General features: G+C 45.7%; 1 protein-coding gene across 4 annotated transcripts in view; it reads right to left on the bottom strand.

Moving 5' to 3' along the window:
- Positions 1-16,279, bottom strand: part of LOC144590791 (coronin-2A-like) — a 118,506-nt gene that overhangs the window by 38,130 nt on the left and 64,097 nt on the right. Inside the window, exon 1 of one of the 4 annotated variants that reach the window (XM_078395227.1) lies at positions 3,889-3,921. The exons of the other annotated variants lie outside the window; for them this stretch is intronic. The gene's annotated coding sequence lies outside the window, so the exon portion shown is untranslated. Of the gene's footprint in view, positions 1-3,888; positions 3,922-16,279 lie in introns of those variants that run through there. 4 annotated transcript variants of the gene reach the window in all.

Raw genomic sequence — 16,279 nt, 5'->3', positions numbered from 1 at the left:
GGCCATTTACGGTAATAAAAGGAGCTCTATATATGCAGAGTGTTTTTCTTGCATGCTTCTGGGTGCAAATAGAGGCAAACCCTTTTGTCCTCTGATGGAATGTGTTTGATCCAAATTGGAGGCCCTTCACTGGCCAGAGTGCCTATTTGGAACTGATGCAATGGAATTGAACTAAGAAAAATGTATGCATTGCAAAGAAGGGCTTGGCCTTGACGAAGGTTTTGGAAAGTCTCCCATTGTTCAGGAGAGGAGAAACAGTTCGGTGCCTTGTGCTGCCATTATCCCAGCGAGGTCACATGGCAACTCAGATGCATATTAATGAAGCTGGCATCACTCCATCGCATAAAAATGGTTGCCAATTTATTCCTGAAAAGTGCCTTTTTAAAGAGATTAAATGAAAAATTAAAACTGAAACAGAAACAGAAAGCAAAAGAGAAGCAGAGAAAATGAGAAGGATGGAGAAAGAAAATATTGTAATATAGATTTTTTTAGATGGACACAAAATGCTGGAGTAACTCAGCGGGACAGGCACCATCTCTGAAGAGAAGGAATGGGCGAGGTTTCAGATCGAGACCCTTCTACAGACCTTTTTTTTTAGTTTAGTTTATTGCAACGTGTACCGAGGTACAGTGAAAAGCTTTTGTTCTGTGCTAACCAGTCAGCGGTTAGCCAATATAAAAAGGAAAGATAATAGCTAACAGAGAGAAAGAGGCAGACAGAGTAAATAAAAGACCTGCTTTCCCTAGCACTGTTTACATTATTAGTAAGTGCCAAAAGCTTAACAATAAATTAGATACTTTTGACAAGATACGACAATAGATAAGAAACAAGGATGCTGAACGTCCATAAGCAGCAATGTGACAATGGTCACAATAACACAGAGGCATGGATAGGACAGGCTTAGAAAGATATGGGCCAAATGCAAAACAATGGGACCAGATGGGGACAACAACTTGGTTGGCATGGACAAATTGGGTCAAATGTCCTGTTTTCATGCTGTGATTTTAATCTGTGACAGCTGTATTGATTAATTGTGATGTTAAGATGCGAGCTCCAGGACTTGAAACTCAGTGATGATGAATGAATGATAAAATATTTCCAAATGACGTGTGACTCATGGGACTAACCTGCAGGTTGCCCCATACTGAAGATAGGCACAAAATGCTGGAATAACTCAACGGAACAGACAGCATTCCTGGAGAGAAGGAATTGTCAATGTTTCAGGTTAGAACCATTCTTCAGACTGAAATAAGATAGTTTCCCCTTCCTTTATCTTTCAGTCTGAAGAAGGGTTCCGACCCAACCTATTCCTTTTCTCCAGTGATGCTGCCTGGCCCGCTGTGTTACTCCAGCATTGTGTGTCTATCCTCAGCATAAACCAGCATCTGCAGTTCCTTCCTACACATTTTGAATGCTTAGGATGTTGGATAGGGTGCCATTGAAACAAGCTGCCTTGTCCTGGATGGTGTCAAACCTCTTCAGGTCAGGTAGACAGCACTCCATCACTATCCTGACTAGAAGGCTGTGGATGGTGAAAAGGACTTTGAGGGGCTAGGAAAGTGAGTCATCATCACAGTCAATAGGTATTGCAGCAATGGGTGAAAGTGGAGGATGGGTGTAGTGGGTGGGCCGATTTGCAATGAACTGTACCACATTTCTAAAACACAACCCACAAGATGAGAAAGTTTTTTTTCACACAGAGAGTGGTGAGTCTGTGGAATTCTCTGCCACAGAAGGTAGTTGAGGCCAGTTCATTGGCTATATTTAAGAGGGAGTTAGATGTGGCCCTTGTGGCTAAAGGGATCAGGGGGTATGGAGAGAAGGCAGGTACAGGATACTGAGTTGGATGATCAGCCATGATCATATTGAATGGCGGTGCAGGCTCAAAGGGCCGAATGGCCTACTCCTGCACTTATTTTCTATGTTTCTATATTTCTAAGACTTTTGCACCGGCAGTCGGGATTTATACTTCCATTTAAATTTAAAAATAAACACTCACAGGCAAAAACAGGCAAAGATCAGTGAAAACTAAATGCACAAATGCTTCCTCCTCCCCCCCCCCCCCTCCTTCCCCTCTGCCCCACATGGATTCCCACCTATTTCTCCCCTCTCCACTCCCTCTGGCTTCACAATCCGTCACTTATCCACGTTCTCCAGAGATGCTGCCTTATCTGCTGAGTTTTACCAGCACTGTGTGTCCTTTTGCACAAATGTTTTGACAGTTATCTAATTAATCTTGTCTTTTTAACACCAAGATATAATTTATATCTTTCAAACTCATTAGCATTATCGATCGCACGTTAGACATCAGTCTGAAGAAGGGTCTCGACCCAAAACGTCACCCATTCCTTCTCTCCAGAGGTGCTGCCTGACCCGCTGAGTTACTCCAGCATTTTGTGTCTACCTGCACGTTAGACCAACATCAACTCTCACTTTGCTCCGATTATTTATCAATTTTACGGTTCGTCTCCTTTATTCAAATTGACCATTAATCAGTAAAATTTGACAGGTCTTTATATACTTTCCACCCAGTGTTTTAAAGTGGGGTTAGTATTGTTCGTTCTTAATGCTCGCCGGAGATATCTCAAATGCAAATTGATGCGAGTTGGTGAGAGAACCAGCATGGTTTAACTGAAGACAGAAAACACTTTTTTGGTAACAGGATGATCAAAGATTATCACCGCCCTTTCCCGTTCTTTTACTAAGCAGAGATGCAGGAAAACCTGCATTTACACAGCAGCAAGTGGTCCCAAGGTACTCCAAACAAAGCCACATGAGATTGTAAGAAGATAACTGCAGATGCTGGTACAAATCGAAGGTATTTATTCACAAAATGCTGGAGTAACTCAGCAGGTCGGGCAGCATCTCGGGAGAGAAGGAATGGGTGACGTTTCGGGTCGAGACCCTTCAAGGGTAAGTGTGGACCAGCGCCCCAGTGGAGCCAGGCCCTTGAAGGGTCTCGACCCGAAACGTCACCCATTCCTTCTCTCCCGAGATGCTGCCTGACCTGCTGAGTTACTCTAGCATTTTGTGAATAGAAGCCACATGAGAGATGGACACAGGTAACTGGCTACATATTAAAAGGTTCTATGAAGCAGTGTAAAAGGTGAAACAGGGTAGGGATTGCCAACGTTAGTGAATCTTCCCTTCTATCTCAGAATCGTTTAGACCTGTCATATTATGTTACGTTCTGCCTGGGCAAAGAGGTCAATGGACGGAAACGTTAACTCGTTTCCCTTTTAATGCATTGACCCGAGTGCTTTAGTTGTCATTTGCCGTTTGGCAAAACACGGTGGATGGAAGAAGGGTCTCGACCCGAAACGTCACCCATTCCTTCTCTCCCGAGATGCTGCCTGACCTGCTGAGTTACTCCAGCATTTTGTGAATAAATCGATTTGTACCAGCATCTGCAGTTATTTTCTTATACGGTGGATGGAAGAGTCGCCAATCTCTCGCCCTGTTCCCGGGCTGACGGGGGAATGCAGCTAGTCTTGGTGAAGGGGCGAGGTTCCACAAGGGCGCATCTACTGGGGCAGAGTCTAAACCGGGAGGACAGGACTAATCCCTTTAACCGGGGCAGAGATCCCCAGAACTGAAAGTGACGCTCTCAGAGTTTAAGTACCTACTTTTTCCCAAGTCGTGTGGAGAACTGTTTTTTTGCTGAATCTAACACCAGTGCACATACAGGTCGGAGCAAGTGTGACTTCAGCTTTGCCGACTGTGCACACGTTAAACACTGAACGCGGAACACACACGCATTGATTAAAGCAACGGCCCTGGGATTGGGAACAAGGGAAGAACATTTCATGTTTCACAGTACACCAATGCAACAGTGTCTCCAAGCACCAACCCGTGCCTGGTTCCACTGGGGCGCTGGTCCACACTTACCCTGCAGCGATCGGGAGATGGGCGAGCAGAGAGCTGGGGGGGCAAAGCGGATCAATGATCGATCACCCTCGGCGCGGCTCCTCTCCTCACTGCGCCTCCCTCGCCCGGAGCCAAGTCATTACCTTCTACAGCAGAGCTCAGTGGTGGAGCAGAGAGAAACGCTCACTTCAGCCACACACCGGCCGCTCCACACACCCTGTCCTGTGTGCAGGGGTGTGTGTGTAGGTGTGTGTGCAGGGGTGTGTGTGTAGGGGTGTGTGCAGGGGTGTGTGTGTAGGGTGTGTGTAGGTGTATGTGTGCAGGGGTGTGTGTGTGTGTGCAGGGGTGTGTGTGTAGGTGTGTGTGTGCAGGGGTGTGTGTGTGTGCAGGGGTGTGTGTGTGCAGGGGTGTGTGTGTAGGGTGTGTGTAGGTGTATGTGTGCAGGGGTGTGTGTGTGTGCAGGGGTGTGTGTGTAGGTGTGTGTGTGTGTGCAGGGGTGTGTGTAGGTGTGTGTGCAGGGGTGTGTGTGTAGGGGTGTGTGTAGGTGTGTGTGTGCAGGGGTGTGTGTAGGTGTGTGTGTGCGGGGTGTGTAGGTGTGTGTGTATGTTGGCCGGTCTCCGCCCGGGCGAGGGTGGAGCCTCGGATCGCGCAGGTAGGCGAGTCATTTGTGAGATTTACAGCGAAAGAGGGGGAACGTGAGACACAGGGAGCGGCTGGTGCTGGAATATTGAGTAAAACACACAAGATCTCAGCGGGACGAGGGGGGAGGGGGGGGGGGGGGAGACAGACAACGTCTTCTTCAGATTCCAGTCAGAGTTAGTCCTGCATGTTGTGTTTAAGAAACATAGAAAATAGGTGCAGGAGTAGGCCATTCGGCCCTTCGAGCCTGCACCGCCATTCAATATGATCATGGCTGATCATCCAGCTCAGTAACCTGTACCTGCCTTCTCTCCATACCCCCTGATCCCTTTAGCCACAAGGGCCACATCTAACTCCCTCTTAAATATAGCCAATGAACTGCCCTCAACTACCTTCTGTGGCAGAGAATTCCACAGACTCACCACTCTCTGTGTGCAGAAATGTTTTCTCATCTCGGTCCTAAAAGACTTCCCCCTTATCCTTAAGCTGTGGCCCCTGTCCAGGTTACTCCAGGTGAAGTGTGAGCATGGTCTCTCTCTCTCTCTCTCTCTCTCTCTCTCTCTCTCTCTCTCTCTCTCTCTCTCTCCTCTCTCTCTCTCTCTCTCTCTCTCTCTCTCTCTCTCTCTCTCTCTCTCTCTCCTCTCTCTCTCTCTCCTCTCCTCTCTCTCTCCTCTCTCTCTCTCTCTCTCTCTCTCTCTCTCTCTCTCTCTCTCTCTCTCTCTCCCCCCCCCCCCCCCCCCCCCACCCTCTCTCCAAAGTCTGCCAGCTCCCACATCCGTGCCAAGGATTCCTAGACACAAACGCACAAATCAAAGCGAGCAGCCATCCCCGTGCATGTCACTTGAGCGAGACTTCAATGAAAGCAGCGGCCGAGCCTGGACTTGCTGCAAATGAACAGTTTCAACGCATCGGAGCAGAAACTGACGCGTGGTTACATTGTTTAGCGAGGAGCCCCGAGGCCACGATCAGCTTGTGTGTGTGTGTGTGTGTGCTTCCAGAGTGCAAAAGGAGGTCTCGGATGAAAGCTGCGAGCTGGCGCAGGACTGCCGCACGGTCAGGAGTAAAGACAGGCACAAGATGCTGGAGAAACTCAGCGGCTCAGGCAGCATCTCTGGAGAGAGATGATGAGTGAGGTTTGGGGTCGGGTCCCTTCTTCAGACTCCGCTTAGACAATAGACAATAGGTGCAGGAGGAGGCCATTCAGCCCTTCGAGCCAGCACCGCCATTCAATGCGATCATGGCTGATCACTATCAATCAGTACCCCGTTCCTGCCTTCTCCCCATACCCCCTCACTCCGCTATCCTTAAGAGCTCTATCCAGCTCTCTCTTGAAAGCATCCAACGAACTGGCCTCCACTGCCTTCTGAGGCAGAGAATTCCACACCTTCACCACTCTCTGACTGAAAAAGTTCTTCCTCATCCCCGTTCTAAATGGCCTACCCCTTATTCTTAAACTGTGGCCCCTTGTTCTGGACTCCCTCAACATTGGGAACATGTTTCCTGCCTCTAATGTGTCCAACCTCTAATATGTTTCAATAAGATCCCCCTCATCCTTCTAAATTCCAGTGGAAACAAGCCCAATCGCTCCAGCCTTTCAACATACGACAGTCCCGCCATTCCGGGAATTAACCTAGTGAACCTACGCTGCACGCTCTCAATAGCAAGAATATCCTTCCTCAAATTTGGAGACCAAAACTGCACACAGTACTCCAGGTGCGGTCTCACCAGGGCCCGGTACAACTGTAGAAGGACCTCTTTGCTCCTATACTCAACTCCTCTTGTTATGAAGGCCAACATTCCATTTGCTTTCTTCACTGCCTGCTCTACCTGCATGCTTCCTTTCAGTGACTGATGCACTAGGACACCCAGATCTCGTTGAACATCCCCTCTTCCTAACTTGACACCATTCAGATAATAATCTGCCTTTCTATTCTTACTTCCAAAGTGAATAACCTCACACTTATCTACATTAAACTGCATCTGCCATGTATCCGCCCACTCACACAACCTGTCCAAGTCACCCTGCAGCCTTATTGCATCTTCCTCACAATTCACACTACCCCCCAGCTTAGTATCATCTGCAGGATGTCATAGTTACAGCATGGACACAGGCCCTTCGACCAACTTGCCCACACTGACCAACGTGTCCGATGATACACACACAATGTTGGAGTAACTCAGTGGGTCGGGTAGTATCTCAGGATAGAAGGAACAGGTGACGTTTCGGATCGAGACCCTTCTTCAGTCTGAAGGAGGCTCTCGACCCGAAACGTCACCCATTCCTTCTCCAGAGATGCTGCCTCTCCCACTGAGTTACTCCAGCATGTTGTGTCTATCTTCGGTATAAACCAGCATCTGCAGTTCTGCTGGCTCGAAGGGCCGAATGGCCCCCTCTTGTACCTATTTTCTATGTTTCTATGTTTCCTACAATGGCCAACATGTCCCATCTACACTAGCCCCACCTGCCTGCGCTTCCTCCAAATATCCCTCTAAATCTGTCCTTTCCATGCACCTGTCTAAACGTTTTTTAAACGTCGCGACATTACCTGCCTCAATTACCTCCTCCGGCAACTCGTTCCATACACCCACCACCCTTTGTGTGAAAAAGTTACCCCTCAGGTTCCTATTAAATCTTCCTCCCCTCATCTTAAACATATGTCCCCAGGTTCTGATTCCCCCGTCTATATCAAGCAGCGGAGGAGTAGTCCCATTGCACCAGTTTTACAAGCCACTATTTGTTCTTTAATCGTTATCTCTAAAACCATAGTCTTGGTCAGTTTTGACATTACTGTTTGTGGGATTTTGCTGTCTCCAAATTGGCTGCTGCATTTCTTTATTAGATGTGTCCGCATCTCAATGAAATACCTCATTGCTACAGGCCACATATTTCAGTGGCAACTTTCATAACCTCAAGAGATCCAGTGAAGCATTTATAATATGTTAACCTTATTATTGAATTCTCTGGATTCAAATAATCCACCCACTACTCCCTCTTTATCTTCCATGCCCCCCCACTCCCATTTCTCCCACCAATCCCACCCTTCACCTTGCTTCTTTTCTCTCCTTCCTACACGCATTTCCCTTCCTGGAGCCCCTCATTTCCCTTTCATACCCAATCTCCCCCCATCCCCTTCCACCCATAATCTCCCTCCAGCTTTGCATTTCACTTCTCTCTGTATCTGACACACTGTCTCATTCTCACCTCTAACCTTTGTCACTTACTTCACCCATCTGACAGTCAAACACAACCTGTCCACTTATTACTCACCAGGCTTTTCCCCACCCCCATCTCTCTTTTCCAGCTTTCGCCACTCAGTCTGAAGAAGATACGATACGATAGAACTTTACTCATCCCCAGGAGGGAAATTGGTCTGCCAACAGTCACAACACACAACAGGTACACGAAAACTTGAAATTCAAAACTTGAAAACTCAATCGCAGGTCAATTGCAAGTCCCCACTGCCGCCGAGCCTCCCGTTGCTGCCAAATCCCAACCTGAATTGTCCTGTCCATTCCCTCCTCAGACGCTGCCTGACCCTCTGAGTCCTCCTGTATTTTGTTATGCTCAAGATTCCAGCATCTACCCTTTCTGGCATCTCAACATTATTATGGCTACAGGGGCGGTCACGGTGGCACAGCGGTAGAGTTGCTGCCTTACAGCGCTTGCAGCGCCAGAGACCCGGGTTTGATCCCGACTATGGGTGCTGTCTACACGGAGTTTGTACGTTTTCCCCCTGACCGCACGGGTTTTCTCCGAGATCTCAGGTTTCCTCCCACACTCCAAAGACGTACAGGTATGTAGGTAAATTGGCTAATTGGCTTAGTATATGTAAAAATTGTCCCTAGTGTGTGTAGGATAGTGCTAATGTGTGGGGATCACTGGTCGGCGTGGACCCAGTGGCCTGGAAGGCCTGTTTCCGTGCTATATCTCTAAACTAAGCTAAAATAGTCACAGGGAGATACAATACAGAAACAGGTACTTTGGCCTATTGAGTCCACACCATCCATATCATATCATATCATATCATATATATACAGCGCGGAAACAGGCCTTTTCGGCCCACCAAGTCCGCGCCGCCCAGCGATCCCCGCACATTAACACTATTCTACACCCACTAGGGACAATTTTTTACATTTACCCAGTCAATTAACCTACATACCTGTACGTCTTTGGAGTGTGGGAGGAAACCGAAGATCTCGGAGAAAACCCACGCAGGTCACGGGGAGGACGTACAAACTCCTTACAGTGCAGCACCCGTAGTCAGGATCGAACCTGAGTCTCCGGCGCTGCATTCGCTGTAAAGCAGCAACTCTACCGCTGCGCTACCGTGCCGCCCTAACCATATCAACCACCCATTTACACTAATCCTGCATTAATCCAACTTTTTCTTCTCCCCAAATTTCCACCGATTTCTCCCACTGCCACTACCTTACAGACTTGGTACAATGAACCATTGTCAATTAGCCCACATTGTTAGATGTGGGAAGAAATTGTAGTATCCAGAGGAACCCTACGTGCTCCCATGGAGAGCATGCCAACACCACACAGACTGCACAGGAAGCTTGGATTGAGCCTGGGCCTCTGACACAGTGAGAGCCACTGTGGCACACTTTAGCATAATTCAGGAACCATAACAGTTAACCTTATCAACCAGCAAAATATAACAATTGCCAAATAATCTGGTGGTGAGCAATACAGATTATGGAACAGTTGTAGCACAGAGATCTGGGGGGGAAACTCCCCTTCTTTTGTTTTCACAATAGTGCCAGGGGAACACACCGAAGAGGGTAGAAAAGGCGTCATATGGAGTCCCCCCTGCCGCAGGTCATTCCCACGGCCTAAATGTTTGTGCTTCCCTCAGGTGTAGAGTTTAAACCTACCGAACTCATGAGGCAAGAACACTACCCACTGAGCCACAGCAATGGATCTACCACAGCACTGAACAATCCCCATGAAATAAAATGATTCATGTATCCAGATAGGAATTTTCTAAAATTAAACATAAATTACCAATTACCCTGGCTTGGGTAAATAAAAACAGTTGATTCTATACTGCGCAATCATTGAACAAGTGATTTTTACAAATAAGGGTAATTTCGAGGAAAATCATACCTCAGTCTGTGGATATAGATGAAAGAGCTTATGACTGAGACATTAATGCAGACACAAGATACTGTGGATGCTGGATTCTTGAGCAAAAATTATTGCTGCCTCTGTGATGTTGTTCTGTGGCAAGAAACTGTGAAATATGGTCATATATACATAGAGAGAGAGAGAGAGAGAGAGAGGCAAGGGAATTTTGGAAATATTCTGCTGAGGTTTCTGCAAGAATACAATTGCCCTAATCGCTGAACAAATTGTGACTGTGTTCATTCCTGTCAAGACACGTTTTTAATTCAAGTCTGAATAAACACAACTCCATTTCATCTTGAAAATGCCTGCTCAAGAGAACCACTATACGTAGCACCTTTAACGTAGTAATGTCACGTCACAAGGCTTTATAAGGACAGTATCAGTCAGAAATCACCAATCAGAAGTGACCAAAATCTTAGTCAAATGGGTAGGTTTTAAGGAACCTTACAGGCACTCCCTACAACAGGGGATGGAGGCAGGTATAGATGGAGGTTTAAGTAGTGAATTCTGCCATATAGGATATTGGAGCAAAAGGCACAGTGACTTATATTCAAGGACTATCAGGAGGTCATAATTGGATAGGTGATGGTATACGTGGGCTGTGGAACAGGAGAAGTTAAGGTAGGGCGGGACCAAAACATGTCATGAACATAAACGGGCAAAAAGTTCTTAACATCAATGAAAGAAAAAAAAACACTGTCCTCCAGTCTAAAGATTAATTTGAAAGTTTTTTCCCCCCAAACTCTAAGAACAGAAACCCAGTCAAGTCTTTGACGTTAGCTGTTAGGCAATTTTTACTGCAGTCTCATGGAGAATGTGTGAATACTGAAAATCTGAAACCAAACCAAAGCCACTGGCAGGGAGGGGAGCCAGTGCCTGAACAGGTGAACTCTGAATGAAGCATTGACCTGCTGAGTATTTGAGCATTTTCTGGTTTTATTGTAGAACAGAGATTGCAACAAACATTTGAGTATTTAAGAATACAGCAAAGTAGCTCTTATCTGGAGTGCAGGGCCTGAAGGAAAATTGAAGCAGATTCAACTGAACTTTCTAAACTAGATAACTGTTTGAAAAGGAAAGCATTTTTTGGACTGTGGAGTATTGAAAGGGAGTACGAGCAAACTTTTAAAAGCTAACACAATCAGGATGGGCTGAACAATCCTCTGCTACGCAGGAATTCTATAAACTTGATGGTTATACTCAGGAGACACTTGGCAATTCTAAATTATAGCGCCACTATTGATTATTTATCCAACATACTCTTTGACAGTCCCTTGGGCTCCAAAGTCCTCATAAAGACTTGTCTCGAGACACGAACTGTAGATGCCGGAATCGTAATCAATAAACAACGTTTATTACTTGAAGAACTCAGTATCTCTGGAGGAAATGCATAGGTGTTGTTTTGGGTCGGGACCCTTCTTCATACTGATTGTAGTTGGAAGTAAGTTGGAAGAGAGGTGAGGGCTGGATAAAGGCAGGCAATTGATAGATGGACACAAAGTGCTGGAAAGGTGGATGTAGGTGAGGGGGGGAGGTGGGGGGTAGGGTTGCAACACTGGTTGCAAGGAGACGAAGGAGACTGATGAATGACCTACAAAAACTGCCCACCTCCGTGTGGAGCAGGAGGTGAGCAGTTTTGGAAGTGGCCCACTCCTTATGGCATTTGTAGTTTCGATCAGCATAGCAATAATAATAATATAATAATATATTCTTTTATTCGTCCCACCCTGGGGAAATTTACAGTGTTACAGCAGCAAAGTGGATAGCAAGAGATCATTCATTATAAATAAAAGTAAAGACAAGGATAAATTGTATTCCTTAGCTGCATCCACAGTACAGATTGCATCCACAGTACAGATTATCACGTGTGCATGAGCACCCTACCAGAGACAGGCAGTAATATTTATCATCAAAAATAGACACAAAGTGCTGAAGTAACTCAGTGGGTCAGGCAGCATCTCTGGAGAAAAAGGATGGGAGATGTTTCAGGTCAAGACCTTTCTGACTCACATGCAGCCATCAGTTCACATTCAGACAAGACAGTGAGGCAAACAAATAGCTTTCATTGACACATAATAACACAAGATCTGTCTCAAGGCAATGAGCTGGTCTCCAATTGGACTTCTAGTTGGTGATTGGTGGATGTTTAAGAACAAACACATTTGGTGTTGAGGACATTAGCAAACAATTGGGTGTTAAGTGCTTGTGCAGTATTTACAAAAGGAACTATGGAGATGGAAAACAAATGCTTAAAGAAGATTTTATTAGGTTCTGGGATCAGACTTTGAGAAAAGGCTATTGAATATTTAAAGCTTTAAGTGGTATACTATCCTCCGAGAATGTTGGAAGAATATTTGCACAGTTCTTGTTTTGTATATATTTTTTATTCTGAATAAAGTTTATTTTGATTTTTTTAAAGTACAATAGTATTTGTTGTAATTTGCAACATGTCATCTGATCTTCAACAGATCATTACTAACCCCATAAAAGAAAGGGACCTATTTTGCTAAAGCACCTCTCACACCTTTTCAGGTCTATCCACACCTTCAAGTCATTGAAATGCATTTCAACTGTAGACTTGCAGGTGTTGGAATCATAATCAAAATACAGGCTGCTGAAGGAACACACAGTTTGTTATTTGCTGCAAATTCCAGCATCTACAGTCTCTTAAGTCTCCATTTTGCTACTCCACTGTAAACGCTCTTCAAGGCATGCCGGCTTTGAGGAAGTCTCCTCTCAGAGTTCCTCCAGCAGTTTTTTTTTTTGCTACATTTCAACTGTGGTTGCTGCTTCGATTTAAAGAGAGAATTTGCTCAGAACAAGTTACAACAGACTGCCCAAATCATCCGTTGCTTGTGAGGTTTACCATGAAATAAATGCTGGCCAGGATAACTTTTTTTAGAGACCCATGAGACTGCGGGAATCTTGAGCGACACGCAAATTGCTGGGGGAACTCAGCGGATCAGGCAGCATCTGGGGAGGGAATGGACAAGCAATGTTTTGGGTCAGGGCCTCAACAGACCCTCACAGCTCAGGATTCTGGCAGATGCGATCTCTTGTGTCTCCAAGCTTTTTGTCCAACTATACTAATCTAATTTGTCCACATTCAATGCCTTGCTTATATAAGTAAGTGTCTGCCTCTATGCCTCTTAAACACTGCAATTGTTTCCATTTCCACCACCTCTTCTGGTATTTATTCACAAAATGCTGGAGTAACTCAGCAGGTCAGGCAGCATCTCGGGAGAGAAGGAATGGGCGACGTTTCGGGTCGAGACCCTTCTTCGGACCTTTTCTGGTAGTTCATTCCAGATATCTCTGTGTAAACAAATACTTGCATGCCAACTGCTACACTGTCTCCCCTGCACTCTCAGAGCTTCAACACAAAACCATATCTAGGTTTAGCAAAGCACAATATCTTATATCTATCTGTTTGCTGTTTATCAGGTTGGGCTGTGTCAGCTCCTGATGATTTCTCCTGTCCATCCAAAGCCAAAGGTCCTCCAAGTATGGGGTACACGATCAAAGCTGTGAATTATCCTTGGTGAGATCCATCCTATGCAAGGCCCTATGCAGTGAGCAAACCAAATGGATGGCACAAGGTGGCACAGTGGCGCAGCGTTAGAGTTGCTACCTTACAGTGCCGGGTTCGATCCTGACGCTGGGTGCTGTGTGTAAGGATAGCGGAGTGAGGGGGTATGGGGAGAAGGCAGGAATGGGCTACTGATTGAGAGTGATCAGCCATGATCGCATTGAATGGCGGTGCTGGCTCGAAGGGCTGAATGGCCTACTCCTGCACCTATTGTCTATGGAGTTTGTACGTTCTCCCTGTGATCATGTGGGTTTTCCCTGGGTGCTCCGGTTTCCTCCCACACTCCAAAGACATACAGGTTTGTAGGTTAATCAGCTTTGGTAAAAATTGTAAATTGTTCCTAGTGTGTAGCATAATACTAGTGTATGGGGATTACTGGTCGGCCCGAACACATTGGCCAAAGGGCCTGTTTCCACTCTGGACTCTAAGATCCAGTCACAATGGTGCAATTAGCAGAGCCGCTGCTCACCACTCCAGCAACCTTGTTTGATCCTGGTGCCATCTGACTGGAATTTACACATTCTTCCCATGACCACATGCACGCACTTCCTCCGGGTGCTCCAGTTTCCTCATAGCACAGTGGCGCAATGGTAGAGTTGCTGCCTTGCAGCGTCGGAGACCCGGGTTTGATCCTGACTATTGGTGCTGTATGTACAAAATTTGCACCTTCTCCCTGTGACCGTGTGGGTTTTCTCCGGGTGCTTTCCACCCACGTATGACCCTGTTAGCAGCTCCTGTCTCATCACCATGCTCACTATTTACAGATAACATTTATCATCAACGGAAACCCCATTTGGATGCTCTGGTAAATAATTTTGTTTGTCCAAAAAGCACATCAGAACCTTCTGCACTTAATTATTCTGCAGTTGCCATTTATACTTCTAAAATCCATTATTTCTTCCTTTACTTGCTCTTTTACTGCATTCTTCTTAAGGATCAGTATCATCCTGCATCATCCTTTTTATATTTTAATTTTGGTTTGCGCTATCATAGATCATTCCTGTTACTCTTTTCTCTTTCAATCATTAATAGTCAACCACTCCAACTCACCCCTTGCTCATTTATGCCATCATTGAGACCACATTTCCATCTCTGTAATATCAACAAGCTCTACCCCAGCTCATCTTCTGCTCCAATCCTTATTTGTGCCTTGGTCACTCCAATGTTCTCTTGGTTGAATTCTATCATTCTCCTCTTTGCAAAGCAGATCTCATCCAAATATCTCCAGACCACAGCCAATCTCAGAATGAGTCCCATGAATCTATTACCTTTAGGAAGGAGGTAGGAAAATAACTGCAGATGCTGGTACAAATCGAAGGTATCACAAAATGCTGGAGTAACTCAGCAGGTCAGGCAGCATCTAGGAGAGAGGGAGGGAGGGAAGGAGAAGAAGGGTCTCAACCCGAAACGTCACCCATTCCCTCTCTCCTAGATGCTGCCTGACCTGCTGAGTTACTCCAGCATTTTGTGATACCTTTAGGAAGGAAATGAGGAGGAATTTCTTTAGTCAGAGGTTGGTAAATCTGTGAAATTCATTGTCACAGAAGGCTGTGGAGGCAAAGTCAATTAATATTTTTCAGGCAGAGATTGATAGATTTTGGGTTGTGGGTAGAAGGCAGGAGAATGGAATTGAGCGGGAAGGATAGATCAACCGTGATTGAATGGCGATGCAGACTTGAGGGGCCGAATGGCCTAATTCTGCTCCTATAACCTATTATCCAATTTTCAGACCAGGACTGGGCCCTAGTTAGACAATCGTTGATTTTTTAATTCTCCTCCCCAAAACCCTACCCTAGCCTGCTGAACCTCTCCCTTTAGTTTAGACCCTTGTAAATCTTCTCTGCACTTTCCAGCCTAAAGTTTAGAAGAATAATGCAGACAGGTGGCACAAGTCTTGGTCGGCTTGGGCAAGTTTGGCAAAGTACCTATTTCCATGCTGTATGACTCAGATGTTATAACTAGGGATTAAGATTCAAAAGTTATTCACTGGTTGTGCTTGCAAACAACCTATAATGACACTGCAGTTCCTGGATGGTGCTGAAATTAGGAATTTCCGCAAATAAAGCAACTACAACCCAACGTAATATGACCATCTTCTACTTGTGTTTGCTCAGGGGACAGAACACTGATCACTCACTAATCATCTCTTGGAAGGTTCAAGCCACAGTCCACAGACTATTTGGACAAGTAGAAAACCAAGGTAAGGCACCACCATAAGAAGTACCGCGTTTTAGAAAATACATTAAATTCAGAACCCATCTGTTCCCTGACATTGATGCGAGTGATCTGATTATTATACTTTAAAGAGAAAAAAAAGAGACTTACAGCGGGGAACAAGCCCTTCAAGCCACTGAGTTCACAACGACCATCAAACGCTCAATTATACAAAGCCGATCTTAATCACTTTTTTATTCTCCCCATATTCTCATCAACTCCCCACAGATCCCATCACTCATTTACACACTCAGGGAAATTCTCAATGGCAATTAACCGAGCAGCCAACACATCTTTGAGATGAGGAAGAAAGGTGGAGCATCCAAATGAAATTCACACAATCAGAAGGAACATGTAAACTCGACACAGGCAGCAGAATCGAGGTTGAATCCAGATCTCTGGCACTGGGAAACAGTGGCCCCACCAGCTGTGCCTGTGTGCCATGCAAAGAGCAGAAGAGACTTCATCCAGTGGCTATCTGATAAATTACATTTAATCCTGAGACTTAACAATAGAATGGGGTGCAGCGGTAGAGTTGCTGCCTTACAGCAGCAGAGAACTGGATTCAATGTTGACTACAGGTGCTGTCTGTATGGAGTTTGTACGTTCTTCCTGTGACCGCGTGGGTTTTCTCCGGGTGCTCCGGTTTCCTCCCACTTCAAGGATGCACAGGTTTGTATGTTAATTGGCTTCTGTAAATTGTAAATTGTCCCTAGTGTGTAGGATAGTGTTAGTGAAAGGGGTGTCGCTGTTTGGCGGGAACTTGGTGGGTCGAAGAGCCTGTATCCACCCTGTATCTCCAGCAAAAGTTCAAAGCAAATCAAACATCTCTTGAG

The sequence above is a fragment of the Rhinoraja longicauda genome, chromosome 3 (genome assembly GCF_053455715.1).
Source record: "Rhinoraja longicauda isolate Sanriku21f chromosome 3, sRhiLon1.1, whole genome shotgun sequence".
Classification (NCBI taxonomy): Eukaryota; Metazoa; Chordata; class Chondrichthyes; order Rajiformes; family Arhynchobatidae; genus Rhinoraja; species Rhinoraja longicauda.
This window is presented reverse-complemented; position numbering and strand designations above follow the sequence as displayed.